This window comes from Salvelinus fontinalis, chromosome 17, assembly GCF_029448725.1.
Source record: "Salvelinus fontinalis isolate EN_2023a chromosome 17, ASM2944872v1, whole genome shotgun sequence".
NCBI lineage: Eukaryota > Metazoa > Chordata > Actinopteri > Salmoniformes > Salmonidae > Salvelinus > Salvelinus fontinalis.
The window spans coordinates 18439668-18451663 of NC_074681.1; positions in this window are offsets into that span (position 1 = coordinate 18439668).

Sequence of the window (11996 nt, forward strand, 5' to 3'; positions counted from 1 at the left end):
AACACTACACAGCTGCTTCAAATGATCAAAGCTTGATGATTAGTTGGGGGGGAGGTTGGGAAACCCTGATCTAAGGTAAACACAGGTATACGACGGTCTTTTCAAATCTCCAGAGGGCAGAGCAACAATACCATGTAGTACACACTCCCATGCATGCACGCGCACACACACTCACCGCTCAGGGCCAGGTATGTATGCGAGATAAACAACAGTGTTTCTCAATTACATAGTCACTAGCCCTCCCTAGTGGCCGTGTTTATTACATTTGACATTTTAGTAATTTAGCTGACGGTCTTATCCAGTGGTGAGTGCATACATTCATTTTTTTCGTACTGGAGTGTACAACTGCTAATACATTCATGCATAATTCAATATAGGCCCATCCTTCCTTCCTTCCTCCCTCTATAATGTACTCACTGATCTGACATGACTGGAACTTGGTTAACTGCAATGTACAGAAACCTGGTTTGTACTTATCCAACGTGCTAATGTCCGGCTTCAAGCAGGTCCCTAATCGCTGAAAAGGGAATGCCACCACATGCTAAAACAACTATTCCCTGTGGCCTGTAGGTGGAATTCTTCGCTCCTGAGTCGTGTGGGTGTGTTTATTCGTTTATTTATTTGTTTATTTGTTTATTTGGATCCCCATTAGCTTTTGCAGAAGCATTAACTATTCCTGGGGTCAACAAAAAACACAAAACATGACAAGTAACAAAACACTGATACACTAATAGACAAGGACAGTCACACAAATGTAAAATACACCTGCAATTAATACAAACAATACAACAACAAAAACAATGTGTGTGTTACAGTGTGTCTCTTTGTGTGTGTGTCCACATCAGAGTATGTGAGCGGAGTTGAGTGGTTGGAAATCCTGTTCATTGCTCATGGAGCGGTGGTCGCGCTCTGCTCCGACGCGCCACATCCTTTCCAACTGCTCTGACCGCTCCCTGCTCACAGGAAAAAACTGCCGCTCCAAATTCGCTCCATTCATTAAAACCCACATTTAACCAACACCCATTTGGTTTTGTGACTACTTGGACCTACCATTTGGTTTTGTGACTACTTGGACCTACCATTTGGTTTTGTGACTACTTGGACCTACCATTTGGTTTTGTGACTACTTGGACCTACCATTTGGTTTTGTGACTACTTGGACCTACCATTTGGTTTTGAGGTATTGGAACCAAACCATATGATTTGAATGAAAAGTATTTGAATAAACATGAAAAGGTGAATGTAAGAAGCACATATCATTTCAAGTAGGCTACTTGTCATATTAAACAGCATAAATAGGTCAAGAACCAGACAGGGAGCCTAAGAAGGAGCAAAAATGTATTCTTTAGTGCAACACAACAGGCTGGAAGGGACATAAAGTGCTCAGCATTTAAACATTTCATTGTATCTCATCATTATAGTCTATATATAAATTGTGCATATAGGCTGTGACTTACTTAAAATGAAATACAAATTAAATGAAAAATGTGTTATTAGTGCATTTGAATTCATTTTTAGAATCATGAGTTTGGCCAGTCTGTGGCTTCAGGCTCATGCGATGGTGCCTGGAGAGCCGGTCAGCAGCAGAGAATATCCTCTCCACACTTGCAGTGCCACTGGGGATAGTAAACACCCTTTTGGCCAGGCTGGGCAGAGATGCAGAGTTGTTTTTTTTACAATTTTCTATAGGTAGTCCTAAAGGTTTTTAGGCAAAATTACCCAATTTAAATGGAAAGCTCCATGAATGTGGGAGTTTCCACAACTGGGCCAAAATCTATTATGGCCTATTATATAGAGAATAGAACAAAAATTAATGTAACGTTTAAGAGATTCGATTTTTGGTTCATAAATACTTTGCTACAATGACAACCTTAGTTATCTACCCACCTCGTTCCTTTCTTTTAGCATGTGCACGTAGTAAGTGCATCATCATGCTTTTGGGATACATGTATTTTCAGATTCCACAATGATTCCTTAGTTGTGGACACTACATCAGTTGTGGACACTACATCAGTTGTGGAAACTACAAATTAGGCACACTGCTCCTCGCTCCGCTCCAGCTCCAGCTCCACTCACATACTCTAGTCCACATAGTCACCACCGTTCCATGAGATGTTTTTTAAATGTCATTTTGCTGTTTGCTTAAGTAATTGGAAATGGAAGGGAGTCCCATGCGAATATGGCTCTGTATAATACTGTGCATTGCCGGGAATTCGTTTTGGACTTGGGGACTGTAAGGAGAACCCTGGTGGCATGTCTTGTAAAGTATGTATGGGTGTCTGAGCTGAATTTAAAATTATTATGCAGAAAATCTGAAATTGTCATCACAGTAATATTTCTCATGAAAACTAGAAGAAAAGCAGTTAATCTCTCATCAACCATCAACCAGGAAAGACTGGCCTGCATGTTGTTGATGTTAGTTCTGTATGTGCAGTTAAGGGCAAGGCGTGCTCCTCTGTTCTGAGCCAGCTGCAGCTTTGCTAGGTCTTTCTTTGCAGCACTTGACCATATTACAGACAGTAATCAAAATGGGACAAGACCAGAGCCTTAACTAGTACATTTGATTTTTATCTCATAAACGATGAGCATCTTTTTATAACAGATATACCCCTCCCCATCTTCAGAACAACTTTGTCAATATGACTTGAACATGATAATTGACAATCCAATGTTATACCTAGTAGTTTAGCTTCCTCAGCTTGATCAATGGTCACACCCTATATACACAACTCCAGTTGAGGTTTAGGTCTTAGAGAATGTTTTGAACCAAATACAATGTTTTTAGTTGTAGATGTATTTAAGACCAGTTTATTTTTAATCACCCTTTGTGATACTGACTGTATCTCCTTATTTAGAATTTCAGCTAGCTCACTGGCTTTGGGTGCTGACATGTAGAGTGTGGAATCATCCACATACATAGTCATTCTAGATTTGTGTAAGACCAGTGACAATTAATTTTGTAAAAATTTTGAAAAGTAACTGTCCAAGGCAACTGCCATGAGGGACACCATACTGTACATGTCTGATGTTAGAGAAGGTTATATTGAAGAACACTCTCTGGGTTCTATTGGATAAATAACACTCCAGACATGTGATGGCAGGTGATGTAAAACCATAGCAAGTGAGTTTATTCAATAATGATGTATGATCAATAACATCAAAGGCTGCACTGAAATCTAACAATACAGCTCCAACTATCATCTTATTATACATTTGTTTTAACGAATCATCTGTCATCTGAGTCAGTGCAATACAAGTTGAGTGCCCTTCTCTACATGCATACTGAAAGTCAGTAGTTAACTTGTTCTCTGAAAATAGCATTGTATTTGGTCAAACATGGTTAGGCGGGTTGATTAGGCTCGTTGATTAGGCTCGTTGATTAGGCTCGTCAACCATCAACCATCCTGACAAGAGATATCTTTAGACAGTGGAATTACTTTAGCTTCCTTTCACACCTGTGGACACATACTCCTTTAGGCTTTGGTTAAATATCTAGCAAATAGGGGTGTTAATACAGTCTGCTAGCATTCTCAATAATTTCCCATCGTGGTTGTCTATAACTGGTGGCTTATCATTATTGATGGATATAAATAGTTTCCCCACTTCACCCACACTCTTGACCAAAATTCAAAAACAGCAATCCTTCTCTTTCATTATTAGATATTTTATACCAAAATATGATGGTTCACTGTTCAATGATGTCATTTCACTACTAGTGAAATAGTCATTGTAATGATTGGCAATATCGGAAGGCTTTGCTATAAATGACCCATCAACATCAATGAAGGATGGAGATTAATTGGGTTTTCTGCCCATGATATCATTTAAGGTACTCCAAAGTATTTTTCTATTGTATTTTATGTAATTTATCTTGTTTTGGTAATATAATTGATTATTATTTTTGTTAAGATTAGTCACAACATTTCTCAATTTACAGTATGTCCATCAATCAGCTGAGCAGCCTGGCTGTGTCTGAACCAAACCATGTTTAATTGATCATCAATCCAGGGGGCTCCAACAGTTCTCTACAGTTCATTCCTTAACACGTGCAAATTCTTCCAGTGCTGCATCTGGATTCACTTCCTCATACATCAGACCAACAAAAGAGTCCTGAGAAAACATTTTGTATGCTCTCTTATACATTACTTTAGAACCAACCTAAGGCACTTTTGCTTCCCTTGTTATTGCCACAATGTTTTAGTCACCACAGCCAATGGGAACTGATATTGCTTTGTAGAAATGCTCTGCAGCGTTAGTAAAGATTTGATCAATACAAGTGGATGTCACAGATCCAACACTATTGGTATGCACTCTAGTTGGTTGAGTGATAACCTGGGACATATTACAGACATGAATCACAGTTAGAATCTTCTTCTTGAGAGGACAGCGAGTTGCTAACCAGTCAATGTTCAGGTCACCCAGAAAATAGACCTCTCTGTTAACATCACACACACTGTCAAGTATTGCACACATATTATCCAAATAGTGACTGTTCTTACTTGGTGGCCCATAGCAGCACCCCAACAGAAGAGGCTTTAGATGAGGCAGGTGAACTTGCAACCACAACACTTCAACATCATTTGACATGAGAATATTCTGTAAATGTTATATCCTTGTATTGCTAATGCTGTATCATCAAAATAATTATCTGAGTTTCAGAGATGGACAGTATATGAATGTTATCCGATGTTAGCAAGTTATTGATTTCATTAACCTTATTTCTAAGGCTACATACAGCATATTAATATGGGCTATTCTTAGCCCTTTCCTGGGTAGCTTAACAGAGATAGGAATAATATGGAGAATTTTTACATTTATAATAATAATAAATACATTGTTTAGCTAATAGAGTCAGTAAATCAGACACTTGTGATTGTCAATTACTGACCTGGGAGCTTGGCTCTCTCGCTCCTACCAGGCTTTTGGGAGTGTGTGTGTGTCTGTGGACGTGTTTAACCATTCTGGTCGGGACCAGAGTCCCTCACAAGAATACTAAACAAACAAAAATTTGACCAACTGGGGACATTTTGTTGGTCCCCACAAGATCAAATGCTATTTCTAGAGGGTTTAGTGTTAAGGGTAGAATTAGTGTTACAGTTACAGTACCACTCAAAAGTTTGGACATACCTACTCATTCCAGGGATGTTCTTTATTTTTACTATTTTCTTCATTGTAGAATAAAAGTGAAGACATCAAAACTATGAAATATCACATATGGAATCATGTAGGAACCAAAAAATTGTTCAACAAATCAAAATATATGTTACATTGCAGATTCTTCAAAGTAGTCACCTGGAATGGATTTCAATTAAAACTTCTTTGGGACTGGGGGGCAGTATTGAGTAGCTTGGATAATAAGGTGCCCAGAGTAAACTGCCTGCTACTCAGGCCCAGAAGCTAGAATATGCATATAATTAGTCGATTTGGATAGAAAACACCATGAAGTTTCTTAAACTGTTTTAATGACGTCTGTGAGTATAACATAACTCATTTGGCAGGCGAAAACCTGAGAAAAAATCAAATCAGGAAGTGGGAAATCTGAGGTTTGTAGTTTTTCAAGTCATTGCCTATCGAATATACAGTGTCTATGAGGTCATATTGCACTTCCTAAGGCTTCCACTAGATGTCAACAGTCTTTAGAACAGAACCTTGTTTCAGGCTTCTACTGTGAAGGGGGAGAGAAGAAGAGCTGTTTCAATCAGGTGTCTGGCAGAATGCCATGAGCTCAGTCAGGCATGCGCCCGTGAGAGGTAGCTGCATTCCTTTTCCTTTCTAAAGACAAAGGAATTGTCCGGTTGAAATATTATTCAAGATTTATGTTAAAAACATACTAAAGATTGATTCTGTACATCGTTTGACATTTTTCTATGAACTGTAATGTAACTTTTTTGACTTTTCGTCTGATCTAAGCGATCGCGCATTCAGCATTTGGATTACTGGGCTAAACGCGCAAACAAAAAGGAGGTATTTGGACATAAATGATGGAATTTATCGAACAAAACAAACATTTATGGTTGAACTGGGATTCCTGGGAGTGCATTCCGATGAAGATCATCAAAGGTAAATTAATATTTATAACGCTATTTCTGATTTTTGTGACACCTCTCCTTCTTTGGAAAAAGGCTGTATGTTTTTCTGTGACTTGGCACTGACCAAACATAATCGCAAGTTGTGCTTTCGCCGTAAAACCTTTTTGAAATCTGACACAGCGTTTGCATTAAGGAGAAGTTTATCTATAATTCCATGCATAACACTTGTATCTTTTATCAATGTTTACTATGAGTATTTCTGTAATTTGATGTGGCTCTCTGCACTTTCCCCGGATGTTTGTTTGAGACAATGCATTTCTGAACATAAAACACCAATTTCAAATGAGGTTTTTGGACATAAAGATTAACTTTATCGAACAAAACACACATTTATTGTGTAACCTGAAGTCCTGTGAGTGCCATCTGATGAAGATCATCAAAGGTTAGTGATTCATTTAATCACTATTTCTGACATTTGTGAGCCCTCTCCTTGGCTGGAAAATGGCTGTATGGTTTTCTGTGACTAGGTGCTAACCTAACAATCGTTTGGCGTGCTTTCGCCGTAAAGCCTATTTGAAATTGGACACTGTGACTGGATTTACAAGACGTTTATCTTTAAAATGGTGTATAATACTTGTATGTTTGAGGAATTTTAATTATTGGATTTCCGTTTTCTGTTTTCAATTTCACTGACTGTTGGCGAGGTGGGACGCTATATCCCAGAGAGGTTTTAACAGGAGTGCTTTGTTAAAAGTTAATTTGTGGAATTTCTTTCCTTCTTAATGCGTTTGAGCCAATCAGTTGTGTTGTGACAAGGTAGGGGTGGTATACAGAAGATAGTCCTATTTGGTAAAAGACCAAGTCCATATTATGTGAAAAACAGCTAAAATAAGCAAAGAGAAACAACAGTCTAGCATTATTTTTTTAACTAGGCAAGTCAGTTAAGAAAAAAATATTATTTACAATGACGGCCTAGGAACAGTGGGTTAACTGCCTTGTTCAGGGGCAGAATAACAGATTTTTACCTTGTCAGCTCGGGGATTCGATATAGCAACCTTTCGGTTCCTGGCCCAACACTCTAACCACTAGGCTACCTGCTGCCCCAATTACTTTAAGACATGAAGGTCAGTCAATCTGGAAAATTTCAAGAACTTTAAAGTTTCTTCAAGTGCAGTCGCAAAAACCATCAAGCACAATTATGAAACAGGCTCTAATGAGGACTGCAACAGGAAAGGAAGACCCAGAGTTACCTCTACTGAAGAGGATAAGTTCATTAGAATTACCAGACTCAGAAATTGCAGCCCAAATAAATGCTTCACAGAGTTCAAGTAACAGACACATCTCAATATCAACTGTTCAGCGGAGACTGCGTGATGCAGGCCTTCATGGTTGAATTGCTGCAAAGGACACCAATTACTACTAAAGGACACCAATAAGAAGAGACTTGCTTGGGCCAAGAACCATGAGCAATGGACATTAGACCGGTGGAAATTTGTCCTTTGGTCTGATGAGTTCAAATTTGAGATTTGTGATTCAACAGAGTAGGTGAACGGATGATCTTCGCCTGTGTGGTTCCCACTGTGAAGCATGGAGGTGCTTTGCTGGTGACACTATCAGTGATAAGGCACTCTTAACCACCTACCACAGCATTCTGCAGCGATACGCCGTCCCATCTGGTTTGCAGTTTAATTTTTATTTATTTATTTAACCTTCATTTAACTAGGCAAGTCAGTTAAGAACAAATTCTTATTTACAATGACAGCCTACCAGGGAACAGTGGGTTAACTGCCTTGTTCAGGGGCAGAACAACAGATTTTTACATTCGTATCACAAACCATTTTGTTTTTAATCATGAGGAAAATTGCCATTTTAGGCCCTTTTTAGACCTATACATTAGTGATGGGGGAGGAAATCTATATAGTTACATATCGGATATTTTTTTTTACGATATATCGTATCGTTTTGACAATATCGCAATATTATTTTTGCACTAGTTGGCTGTACCTGCAACAAAACGTCAGTATTTTTCCTTCATAGCTGGTTCTCTATCTTCTTTTTAATTAGGGAGCCCATTTGTTTTCCATGTTTTCTCATGTCTCCCTCTTGTCCCTCTGCAGCAGACATACGTATGGTGCGCAAGGTTTTGACCATGGAATTGCAATAAAATTGCAATATTGAATCACTATACATATAGAATCGTGAGAATAGCAATACATATCGTATCAGCACCTAAGCTTTGTGATAATATCGTATTGTGAGGTCCCTGGCAATTCCCAGCCCTGCTATACATGCCTCCTGTCAGACCCTATAATATGTGACCTGTACATGATACAGACAACAGCTTGGTGTCATTATACTCCTTATAGTGTACTCTAACATATGGAGTATGTCTAGATTCTGAAATATACATTTTCACATTGATTTATTCAACATTCAAAATGTGAATATCTCAAACTCCCGCTGGTGTAGAACCGCCCTATAGTGCCACTGTGCCACATAGACAAGAGAATGTGATGCCAGTTGTCATACTCCTATCCAGAATAGATCAAAAGGAAAAATAACCCTGTGTGTTTGGTTGTTTTCAGTGCCAGTAAAGGCAATATTCTGCTTTCAATACTCCCTTTCTCTCTCTCCCTCCCCCTCTGCCATTATCTGCGGTGTATAAACTTGGGTCCAACAATTTCATGGTTTGGCCCAAAAAGATAGGTACACTCCCCCCACTGTTATTATAAAGTAGCAGAGGACACCGTCTGATTGTGTACATGAATATGTGTGTGTGTGTGTGTGTGCGCAGCCTGCGTACGTGTTTGCATGTGTGTGTGTATACTTTTTGTAGACATTCTTCCATGATAACTCCTGGAGCAACGCACATGTTCCACCCTGTTCATTCATCCTCTGAAATTACACAGTTCAGGACTGTCAGGTCCTTATTCTCAGTATTGTCAGATTTAGGAAACACATGCAGGTATAGATACAGTATATAGATCATCCGAGGATCTCATTTGAAGAGACTGACAGATCCTAGTGATCTTATTGAAGAGATCTTTTTTTTTTATAATGTCGACTGGGCTATTTGCATAGTACTCAATTCTATAGTGTTTTACGCCAAAACTTTATATATCACAATATATTGCATCGTGTATCATATGACCATAAAATGGCATAAATGAAGATGACAGGTTCTTGGACATAGAAATAACAAAACTGTCTGTGGTGTTTGACCATTACTCCCACACTGGAGAATAGAGGGAGAAAACCCCAAAGGAATTTTCCACAAAACACAGATCAATCCTTTCTGTTGGCATGAACACTTGACCCTCTGCTTTTGAACTCAGCCTGTTCTGTTCTCCTGGATTTAACATACAGCTTGGTGGGCCCATCTCGTTCTCCATATGTCCATGACTTATTTATGAAGCTTTGGATCAAAGTTGTGGCAACTTTGTTCTTCTCCTCGCTATGTATTTGAAACATGTGCACGACACACACACGCACATTCCAGGCCCACATAGCTTCTCTTGGTGGAGTGAAGATCTTGACTTTGGGTCACTTCAACATATTTGCATTGAAGTGATTTTATGGTAGAGCCAGGAGAGTGAGTGTGTTTTCTTTGTTCTGTCAAAACACACACACACTGCAGGACTATTTTATTTGTTCTGTCTAAATGTTTATGTTACCTCGGCCAGATTGACAAACGCCCCACAATACGTGTGTGCACGTGCGTACATACATGTGTGTCCTGATTACTGGAGATTGATATAAATCTGAATTGCATGATAAACCAGCTTTTGGCTGGATCAGTGACATGGACTCCATAGTCTGACTCTAAAGGGCCTTCATCTGTGTATCTGTGTATCTGTGCGTGCGTGCGTGCGTGCGTGCGACAGAGAGACATTCTCATAAATCTCCCTGAATATTTTGGTTGTGTTTTCTTCATCAGTTGGAGAGTAAACTGAAGCGCAGCACTGGGGATGTTTGGTTCAAACTCTCCGTACTAGGAGCGACAGAGTCAAGTTTTACATGTATGCCTCGAATAAAGACAAGTACAGTATGTGTGTTTTGTTGCCCACCCATTATCCTATAACACCGTGACCCTACACACACACATGGATAGTCTGATCTCCTAATGCTGCCATCCAAGCAGGGTTCAGGGATAGATACTGATTCGATAAGGAGCTGTGATTCGATAAGGAGCCCCCCCTAGATCTATAGGGGTATAGAGGGACAGATATATAGAGGGACAGAGGTATAGAGGAACAGAGGTATAGAGGGACAGAGGTATGGAGGGACAGAGGTATGGAGGAACAGAGGTATGGAGGAACAGAGGTATGGAGGAACAGAGGTATGGAGGAACAGAGGTATGGAGGAACAGAGGTATAGAGGGACAGAGGTAGAGGAACAGAGGTGTAGAGGTATAGATTTATAGAAGGATAGATCTATAGGGGCATAGAGGAACATATGTATAGAGGGACAGATGTGTAGATGTATAGAGGGACAGAGGTATAAGGGGAAAGAGGGAAAGATGTATAGAGGGACAGATGGATAGAGGGACAGGTATACAGGGAAATATCTATAGGCGTATAGAGGTACAGAGGTATAGAGGAACAGATGTGTAGAGGTATAAAGGGACAGATGTGTAGAGGTATAGAGGGACAGATGTATAGAGGGACAGATGTGTAGAGGGACAGATGTGTAGCGGTATAGAGGGACATATGTATAGAGGGACAGGTGTGTAGGAGTATAGAGGGACAGAGGTGTAGAGGGACAGAGGTGTAGAGGGACAGAGGTGTAGAGGGACAGAGGTGTAGGTGTATAGAGGGACAGATGTGTAGATGTATAGAGGGACAGATGTGTAAATGTAGAGGAACAGATGTGTAGAGGGACAGAGGTGTAGAAGGACAGATTTACATTTACATTTACATTTAAGTCATTTAGCAGACGCTCTTATCCAGAGCGACTTACAAATTGGTGCATTCACCAGATGTGTAGATGTATAGAGGTATGGAGGAACAGAGGTATGGAGGAACAGAGGTATGGAGGAACAGAGGTATGGAGGAACAGAGGTATGGAGGAACAGAGGTATGGAGGAACAGAGGTATGGAGGAACAGAGGTATGGAGGAACAGAGGTATGGAGGAACAGAGGTATGGAGGAACAGAGGTATGGAGGAACAGAGGTTTAGAGGGACAGAGGTAGAGGAACAGAGGTAGAGGAACAGAGGTGTAGAGGTATAGATTTATAGAAGGATAGATCTATAGGGGTATAGAGGGACAGATGTGTAGATGTATAGAGGGACAGAGGTATAAAGGGATAGAGGGAAAGATGTATAGAGGGACAGATGGATAGAGGGACAGGTATACAGGGAAATATCTATAGGCGTATAGAGGTACAGAGGTATAGAGGAACAGATGTGTAGAGGTATAAAGGGACAGATGTGTAGAGGTATAGAGGGACAGATGTATAGAGGGACAGATGTATAGAGGGACAGATGTATAGAGGGACAGATGTGTAGAGGGACAGATGTGTAGCGGTATAGAGGGACAGATGTATAGAGGGACAGATGTGTAGAGGGACAGATGTGTAGCGGTATAGAGGGACAGATGTATAGAGGGACAGGTGTGTAGGAGTATAGAGGGACAGAGGTGTAGAGGGACAGAGGTGTAGAGGGACAGAGGTGTAGAGGAACAGAGGTGTAGAGGGACAGAGGTGTAGAGGGACAGAGGTGTAGAGGGACAGAGGTGTAGAGGGACAGAGGGACAGAGGTGTAGAGGGACAGATGTGTAGGTGTATAGAGGGACAGATGTGTAGATGTATAGAGGGACAGATGTATAGAGCGACAGATGTGTAGAGGTACATATGTGTAGATGTATAGAGGGACAGATGTGTAGATGTATAGAGGGACAGATGTGTAAATGTAGAGGAACAGATGTGTAGAGGGACAGAGGTGTAGAAGGACAGATGTGTAGAAGGA